This window comes from Trifolium pratense, linkage group LG2 (assembly GCF_020283565.1).
Source record: "Trifolium pratense cultivar HEN17-A07 linkage group LG2, ARS_RC_1.1, whole genome shotgun sequence".
Classification (NCBI taxonomy): Eukaryota; Viridiplantae; Streptophyta; class Magnoliopsida; order Fabales; family Fabaceae; genus Trifolium; species Trifolium pratense.
In genome coordinates this window covers 73,057,385-73,066,309 of record NC_060060.1, presented here as the reverse complement: position 1 = coordinate 73,066,309, position 8,925 = coordinate 73,057,385, and the positions used below count along the sequence as shown (strand labels likewise).

The 8,925-nt window shown below is 36.3% G+C and overlaps 1 long non-coding RNA gene across 1 annotated transcript; it reads right to left on the bottom strand.

The window, feature by feature from the left end:
- Nucleotides 1–6,904: 6,904 nt before the first annotated feature.
- LOC123909121 lies at nucleotides 6,905–8,925 on the bottom strand. The gene is made up of 4 exons (XR_006809826.1): nucleotides 8,719–8,925; nucleotides 8,536–8,594; nucleotides 7,132–7,568; nucleotides 6,905–7,049 (listed from the first exon to the last, which is right to left on the bottom strand). It is a non-coding gene; the product is annotated as an uncharacterized LOC123909121 (long non-coding RNA).

Sequence of the window (8,925 nt, the reverse complement as noted above, 5' to 3'; positions counted from 1 at the left end):
ATGTTTTGGATTTTGTGGATTAGTGAGTCGAAAAAAAACGAGAGTTTAGTGAGCGTAAGTTCAAAAACCGTAGCAGAGCACCCAGATTTTTGGATGTGCTCGCTAGGCGAAGAATGAACCTCGCTGAGTCTCGCTAAGTCTTGCTAAATCCTGTGAATGTTTTTGACTTGTCTCGCCGGGAGCTCGCTAGCTTTTGCTAAGCGAGGGAGCCAGACAAGAAATTTATTTTGTTGACGTCTTGTTCTGAGTTGATTGAATGTGAGTATGAATTATTGCTTTGCAATGTTCATTTTTCTTGTGTTGTTTTGATTTCCTAACTTTGAGAAGTGAGGGAAGTATAGGTTACTTGAATGCTTGCATGATTTTGTGTGAGTGTTTAGGTATCGTGGGTTAGGTTTTGTCCCTTGTATGCGACATGCGTGTAAACGATGTCGATACTAGTTTCTTCTTAGGAAGAATATGTTTAGAGACGATAAAACCGTTAGGTGTGAGCACCAGAAGTTATAGTGGAAGAGTGTAGGTGGGTTTGAGATAAGTGGGGGAGAAGGTTATATCCCTCCGAGATGTTTCGAACGTGAGAAGATGAGATGAGTAGAGATGTTCTTGAAGCGGAATATTCAGGAAGTGGTGACGTTGTTCGAAGTGGAATGGATGGGAGCAACAAGTTGTGAGAAACTACTAGAAGAGAAGTTGTCGGACCAAGTGTTTCGCCGTGAGGCGTTAGTGAGATTGGTTAAGTAAGATGAAGAGCATTCGGGACGATCAAGGATCGTGTGTTGCACTAGAAGTATGGATATATGGTTTGTGTGGAGCGAAGTTGAAGTACCTATTCGATTAGAAGAAGTTGAATATGAGGAAGAGGAAGTGATTATGATTCTTGAGAGGTGATGATTTTGAAGTAAGTTGTCATCCAAGTGGATCGGATGTTGTAGCGGATTCTTGAGTAAGAAGTTTTATGTGAGTCGTGCATTTGGTAGTAGGTTGAATTGGTTGAACAATTTGGAGTTCTAAGTCTAGTGTGTGAAGTAATTTTCATGAGAGATGTGAAGATTAGTGAACCGTTGGTGTTCATTAATCGATGAAGGGAAGTAGGCTTTAAGGTAGACGAGAATGGAATTGAGAAATATCATAATAGGATTGGTATGTTTGTTGAATCGTTGGAAGTGAGGATTGTATGAGTAGTCGAGTTTATTCGAAGATGGAAGTAGGATAACAATTCGAAAGATTTTGTGAGAGGCTTGCCGAAGAAAGGGTAATTGGATTTGGATAATGACAGGGCAATTTGTGTCGAAGTTGAATGAGATCCTAGAAGTGGAGATGAAGCTAAAAGAGAGGTATTATTTTTGAATGATGAAGAATAAGAAAGTTAGCCGTTGGAGAACGTGTTGAGAGTGAGTAATAGGAGGTCATGTTGGAAGTGACTTGTGTTAGGTGAGAGTTTGCGAAAAGGATTACCGCACATATGAGTAGATGTTGTGTTTGAGCACATATAGTAAGGAGTTGAAGGTGATGCCTAAGGTAAGTGTCAGAGAGCATTTGGTAGTGCCCACAAGATAAGAGTGAATAAGTATTTGCTAAGGAATTTGGATTCATGGAATGGAAGAGTCGGTAGAGACGAGTTTTGTTAGATGCATCGTGGATGTTGATAAGGTATGGTCACAATCGGTGACAATGAAGTAAAGGATTTTAAATTGTTTCATCATGGATGATGGGACGGTAGTGATTTGGTGAATAAACTTAAGATGTATTTTGGACGAGAATCTTTAGAAATTTTCTAGAAATGTCATGTTGGGAGTAGACAAGGAGTCATGAGTAAGAATACTAAGACAAAGAGTTGATATTGGAAGACCTTGTACCTTATATTAGAATTTAATGGATGGGATTAGATCGTATGACGAGTATTTGAAGCCTTGTGGATTTAATTCAAGAGTTTGATTTTGGTATCGAATGTACTAAGGGGGGGTTTAAAGATAGCTATCCATAGAAAGATGATGATTGGTAGAGGTCGGAGGTGAATAAGAAACCGATGGGTGAATAAACGAAGAAGAGTATACTTGTTGCAATACAAGATGATGGGGAACATGGATAGATGGAGTGTGAGAGAATTGAAGATGTTGTTGGAATCAACGAGATAGAGGTTATGATCGTTTGGAGAACCAATTTTAGGTGGTAGCCTAATTTTGAAGTAGCGAATTGCTAAGGGATTAAGGAGAAGTGGTATTGGAATATGTTGCGTTAAGGAATGCAAATGTTGGTTGAGAGATTACTTGGGAACGGAATAGTCGTGTTGGGATTCGACTCAATGTGAGAAAAGGAATTTGACGGTTAGAGACGGTAGTTTTTAGCTTGTGTCAATGAAGTGAGAATGTTGGTCATCAAGTGATTGTTGGAATTGAACTATCAAGTGATAAGTTGGAATAAGATTCGAATATGAATAAGTGATGTAACACGGTTAAGTGATTCATGAGGGAATCAAAGATTTAGGATTTGTGGAGTTGTGGAAGTATTCCACGGAAGTATCTTTCGGAGAGTTCGATTGGTTATACCTGTTTTGGGGCAGAGTTGTGAGTACCGTAGAATGTGAGTCTGTGGATGTTTCGTGCGAAGTTGACGTTTTAGCGGTTTGATAAGAATGGTTTATGCCGATATCATGATTGTTGACTATCTATCGACAAATTGAGGAACTGGCCGTCCTTGATCTCTTGTTGATAAATGGACAAAAATTGTGTTGGATGGGATAAACTAATTTTGTCATACTTGGTAATGTGTAGCGTTTTGAACGTTTCGTTGGAGGGTCGGATATAGGAGTTATCCGGAGTTGTTTTAGTAGCGTAATTTTCGAGGGCGAAAATCTTTTAAGTGGGGGAGAGTTGTAACGACCCAATTTTCGTATTATTATTTTTATGTGTTAAAATATTTTATTTAACGTGGCATTTTAATTAAGTTAATAACTAGAGTTATTTATCGAGTACTTTAGTTATTAAGCGAGTAGAGGGAGAGTTAACGTGTTATTGGGCCAAGCCAATTGGGCTTGAGGCCCAATGGGCCTTGTGTGTGTGAGGGGGCGCCATATGGCCATGAAGGAAGGGAGAAACATTTCATTTCTCATGGTTCTTGTGTTCTTGAGAGGAGAAGAGGAGAGCTTGGGAGCTAGAGCAAGGGGAGAGCTAGGGATTCGAGATCTTCGTCGTGTTTTCTTCGAATCCAGGTAAGAGAGTAGGTTCCATAGTCGTGGGTGATTCGAGGAAGGGGAGAATGTCGATTTCTCCTTACCCGAACTTCCTCCACCCCATTTTCGTTTTAGTTTGGAATGGATTTTCTTGATGGAAATCGTTTCTAAGGTTCTTAATATGTTTAACATGCTTTTAACATGATTAATGAACGAAAATAATGGTTAAAAACGAGTGTTCTAATGGATTAAACTCAAGAACTTTGTGTTCTTGAGAGTTTTGATGAAAAAGTGTCAATCTTTACTTTTTCGATGTTTATGACGTAGATCTGAGAAATGAACTGTCCTTTTGTGTTTAGATATGCTTGTTGCACTTGAATATGAACTTATTTGGGGTTTATAACATGAAAAATGGCTTATGTGAGAGTCTTGAGAATTTAGAGTTTGAAATGAGAAATGTAGAAAATTGTTATCTATGAGGTCTGAACCTTTACGTGCAATTTTGACCTCTTTTCGTTGTGAACTGGTTTTAGTGGCCAACATAAAAGTTGTAGCCCTGTTTGTTAGCTTTCCAACGAGTATATGTGCGTCTCCATTGGACTTTCGTAGCCCAAGTTATGATCGTTGCAATGAGAGGCTGTCCAATAATTTCCGCCTGAAACGGCAGAGCAGTGAGCAGCCAGCCTTTCAGATGTTTTTCCGCCCCAGGCGTAAACATTTCCGCCTCAGGCGTAAAGTTCCGCCCCAGGCGTAAATATTTCCGCCCCGGGCGTAAATACTGCAGTTTTCACCAATTTTTCATCTGCTGTCTTCCTTTGCATGTATTTTCAATCAGTGGCTTATTCTTACATGATTGTTGATGATTGTTGATGCTTGTTGATGCTTGTTGATGAAGAATGATGTGTTGATGAATTGTTGATTATATTTGTGAATTATAATTGTTGTTGATTGTTGACGATGTTTGTTTAAATATCAAAGAAGTATATTAAGGTGTTAATCAACTTAATAAAGAAGGATATTAGAGTATGTTATTCTAATAAAGAAGTATATCGAATTATGTTATTCGATAAAGAAGGATATTAAGGTATTGATTATCTTAATAAAGACGGACGTTGGATAGTGTTCCACGTTATTGTTGACGGGCTATATGCCAAAATTGTTGATGAATATATTCATGAGTGTTGAGTGCATGCATCATGAATATTTAGGGATATTGGCTTGTCCAATAAAGAAGGATATCGAACTATATTGTTTGATAAAGAAGGATATCGGAGGTGAAATACCCTGATAAAGAAGATGGTACCACATGCATTAGAGGTGTCTAGAGGACATAGCATGAATGTGAAGCATTAGATTGCATTAGGGATTATGTGTGCATTTATGATAAATAATGTTTGACACATACTTGGTAAATGTTGATTGTTAATCCGTATGTGAGGAGCAGAGTCCGTCATGACTATAAAATGAACAACGCAGAGTCCGTCATGACTATAAAATGAACAACGCAGAGTCCGTCATGACTATAAAATGAACAACGCAGAGTCCGTCATGACTATAAAATGAACAACGCAGAGTCCGTCATGACTATAAAATGAACAACGCAGAGTCCGTCATGACTATAAATTGAACAACGCAGGGTCCGTCATGACCATAATCTGAACAATGTATTTGTTGATGTTTTGGTATTGTCCGAGACGACGTGAAACTATATGTTTGGTGTATTTTGTGGATGTTTGATTAGGTGATAAATGAAGTATATGCATGATATATGAATATGCATGAATGATGGTGATGTATATGTATAATGTATGATTATGCATGTTTTTGTGAAGAAGTGTTTAAGTACCATTTACTTACACTTGTATAATTTGAGTATGTTATCTAACTCTCTTTTATGTGTTATGTGCTGGACCGTTGGGGGTCCAGATTTTACAGGTTTTGTGGTATTCAATGTCGAGTCGTCGGTGAAGCTCTGCTCTGATTGTGACATGGGAAAAAGGGGTTTTATATGTATATAGAATCTCCTTATCTAGGTTGTTTTGTATAGCTAATAAATACATTAGTTGATTTAACGTTTGTATAAACAAGTATTTTTACTAATGAACTAAATTAGTATTATTTTGCTAGAGGAGTGTAATACTCGAACCGACATTCAATAAATTAAATGTGATTTTCCGTTGCGTATTTTGAAAAAGATTTTACTAAGGAAGAAATATATAAATAATGGGTTTGGGTGTTACAGTCTACATATCCACCAAAATAACCCACAAAATATATAACCCACCAAAATATATAACCATCAAAGCAACCCTTAAACTTCCAGCAAAATAACCCTCAAAGTCTACAACCATGAAAGTAACCCTTAAGCTTACCATCAAAATAACCCACAAATCTACAACCATCAAAATAACCCATAAAATCTACAACTATCAAAATCAAGCATCTTCCTCGTCATCAACCGATTGATCATCTAATTCATCATCATAATGAGGATGAGAACTATGACGAGAATGGCCACTACAAGAGCCTGACTCCAAAGCCATCATGCGTCTACTGAATTCTTCAAACTTCATTTCCAAGTTTTGTGTCCGGTCTTGAGCTTTAGCAGCATCGTCTTCAGCTTTAGCAGCTCTCGCATTTGCCGCAGCAGCCGCAGCTCTAGCAGCTTCAGCATCTGCACGTGCTGCAGCAGCCTCGGCTCTAGCAGCCTCAATGAGATGGTTATCATGTTCCCTAATGTGAGTTTCCTCTGCCTCATAAGTCAAGTGTGTGACACCATGAATAAGGTTTACAGCCAAGTGCCCAGTTCCGTAACACCTTCCCCGAGACTTACCCCCGGAAACATCTTTCCATAAATGAATTCTCTGCGATCCATCAACCTCTTGAGTTTCACCAGTAACAACACCATCAGTTTGTGTCATTTTAGCAAGACGATCATGATATTCAGCCTGTAAATGAAAATATGATACTAACATCAATAAATCACAAGAGAATGTATTTAGATATAATGAGAGTATTTGGTATATTGTCTTTATTTCTACTATGTATTTAGATTAATAATAACAACTTGAACTCTATATCAGTACATAAATCACAATAGATACTTAAGTAGTTATATTGCAAGTTAAGTCTTAAGCTAGCTTTTATAGGTAAATACTTAAGTAGTTATTACTTATTAGTACAAAAACATTTATTTACTTATATCTTTGGAGCTCACCATAAATAACTATTGGAATTTTGGGGTGAGACACTATAATATCAGTACAGAAACAGGTCCTGATATAGGACAGCAACATGATATAACACATAACATAATCAACATCCAAACTTAAGGAAAACAGTCCCCGATGTTTCTTCAAAAATAAAGAATACTACATGACAGATGATTAAACTATAAATAGAGAATCATATCTAAGAAAGTTTGAAGATTAAACTATAAAAGCTTGTTTTGTTAGTTACTCATTCTTAAAGATTTAGTGAAGACCATAGTGGTAAATTGGTAATAGAATTTGACAGATGTCTTTGAATATTCAGCAAGTCAGTTCTAACATGCACAAAAGTCGTGAATTCCATTAAATGATTAAAGAATTAAAACTTGAACATTTAAAATAACAGGGCAGCAACATGTTATAACATATAACATAATCAACATCCAAGCTTAATGAAAAATGTCCCTGATGTTTCTTCAAAAATAAAGAATACTAGATGACGGATGAAGCTGATTGACTGGCTTACAGTTATGCATGCTTTCTGGACTGCAGATGGTGCTTTTTTTTGGCGCATTCGATTATTGGCTATTGCAAGAGAACCCGGCAAAACCCGCGAACAGTTCTTGCTAATTGGTGGCTTTCCTTGAGTGCCACGGCCTGCCTTTTGCAAGCTAGAAAAAGAATATACAATTGCCATAAGTTTTACATTTAAGTTGGGTGTAGAATATTAGAAGACAATGAATAAAATCTTACCAGTTCTTGTTAATCGGCTTTTTCCCATGAGCTTCACGGCCTCGTCCTGTCATTAAAAAGCTAGAAAACAAATAATATAACTTACATTAGTTTAACAAAAATATAACATATTAAGTAAGAAACCAAATTCATATACAACATCAATACAACCAAAAAAAACATTCATTTGTAGTCTGTTACGCAGAAAATAACATACAATTTAGGATCTTATAAGCTAAAACATCATAATTTCTAAACTAGTGACTTAAGCTAATTAGCATCATCAATTATTGTTCCATCGGCAAAACCCCGTATTTGTTCAATTTCTGTAATAGGAACAATTGGTAACATTTCATTAGATTGATAAGGAATTTCATCATCAACGTTGTCCATCTCCACATGACCCCTTGGTTTTATGGTGATTGCCGCACACCATCCACGCAAGTCTCTACACATTTCTGAAAATTTAAAGGATTGTGAAATTAGTAATTAAATGCTCAATGAAGGGTGGTCTTTGGAACTGTATATGTCATCTGTTATGGCTATCCTAACAAACTCCTCAATGAAATGGTTTTTTCACTTAAGAGTTTGGGACCACTAGTGCAGGCAAGAAAATTGGGGGGACACAAGTAAGGGTTTGAAAATTAAAGGGACTTGGTTAGGTAATAACACTGTCAGGACATACATATAATGATAATAAAAAATGCATGTTTAGATCAGTTTAGGTAAATTAATTTTAGTTAAAAGTAAATTTTAGGTAAAATTATTTATACTAAGATACATTCACATGAAAGTGAACAATATATTTGAGTGTAAAAGTCACATTTAGAGACAAAAACTATAAATACTAGTTTGAAGATAGAATCAAATTCTAATCACTGTTGGAGACACTAAACATATCAAAAATCAATTATAAGTCCTAAAGAATCACTTTTGGCTCTCCCAAGGAACTTAATTGACCATTACAACTCACTGTTTCTCTGAATTTTCGGTTACATAATTTCACTATAATTTCCATTGATCAAAAGTATGATTTTTCCTCCTTTCATATTTTACGGTTACATTGTCTTTAGTAGTCTCTTGATAATTTCATTGATCACAATTAAAAAACCTACAACTAAAAGGTTACATAATTTCACTATAATCTTCCATTCAGTGAAATTACTATAAGTGAATCCAAAAATGAACTAACTCAAAATTAAAAGACAAGAGATTAAGGAACACACTTGTTAGAACATGAACTGCAGAAATTAGCACAAACAATGTTGTCCAAAACTTGCACAACAAAAAACAGTTTCAATTAAACAAAAATGAACAAAATCGATTTCAAAAAATAAAAATGAAAATTGAATTAACGAAATCAAAAACCCTAACTGAGAAAAATTAACAAGTCTCTAAACACGGAAAGAAATTCGGTGACATTACCTTCAGCAAAGTGGATATGATTTGGAGTCGAAGAAATTTGTATTGTTGAATTCGAGTATCTGCGATGAACCAGAAAATGAAGATTCAAAAAACGAAAGGGTTCTTATATATATATGTGTGAATGAGCAATACTCAACTTGGTAGTGTGACTGTGAGAGCTGAAGAAGAGATGAAGTTACTTACCTTGGAACCGCGAGAACGACGAATAACGGCAAAGAGATTGACGTTCTTGACGGAGGATTGTTCTTCGATGGCGGAATGAACGACGGATGGAGAAGGCGGAGGATTATTCTTTGACGGCAAAGTGAACGGTGGTTTAGGGTTAAGAAACCATGTTTGCTTAGCTCTGTATCTCTTTCGTTTTAGTCAATTTGGGATTTGGGAAGAAAA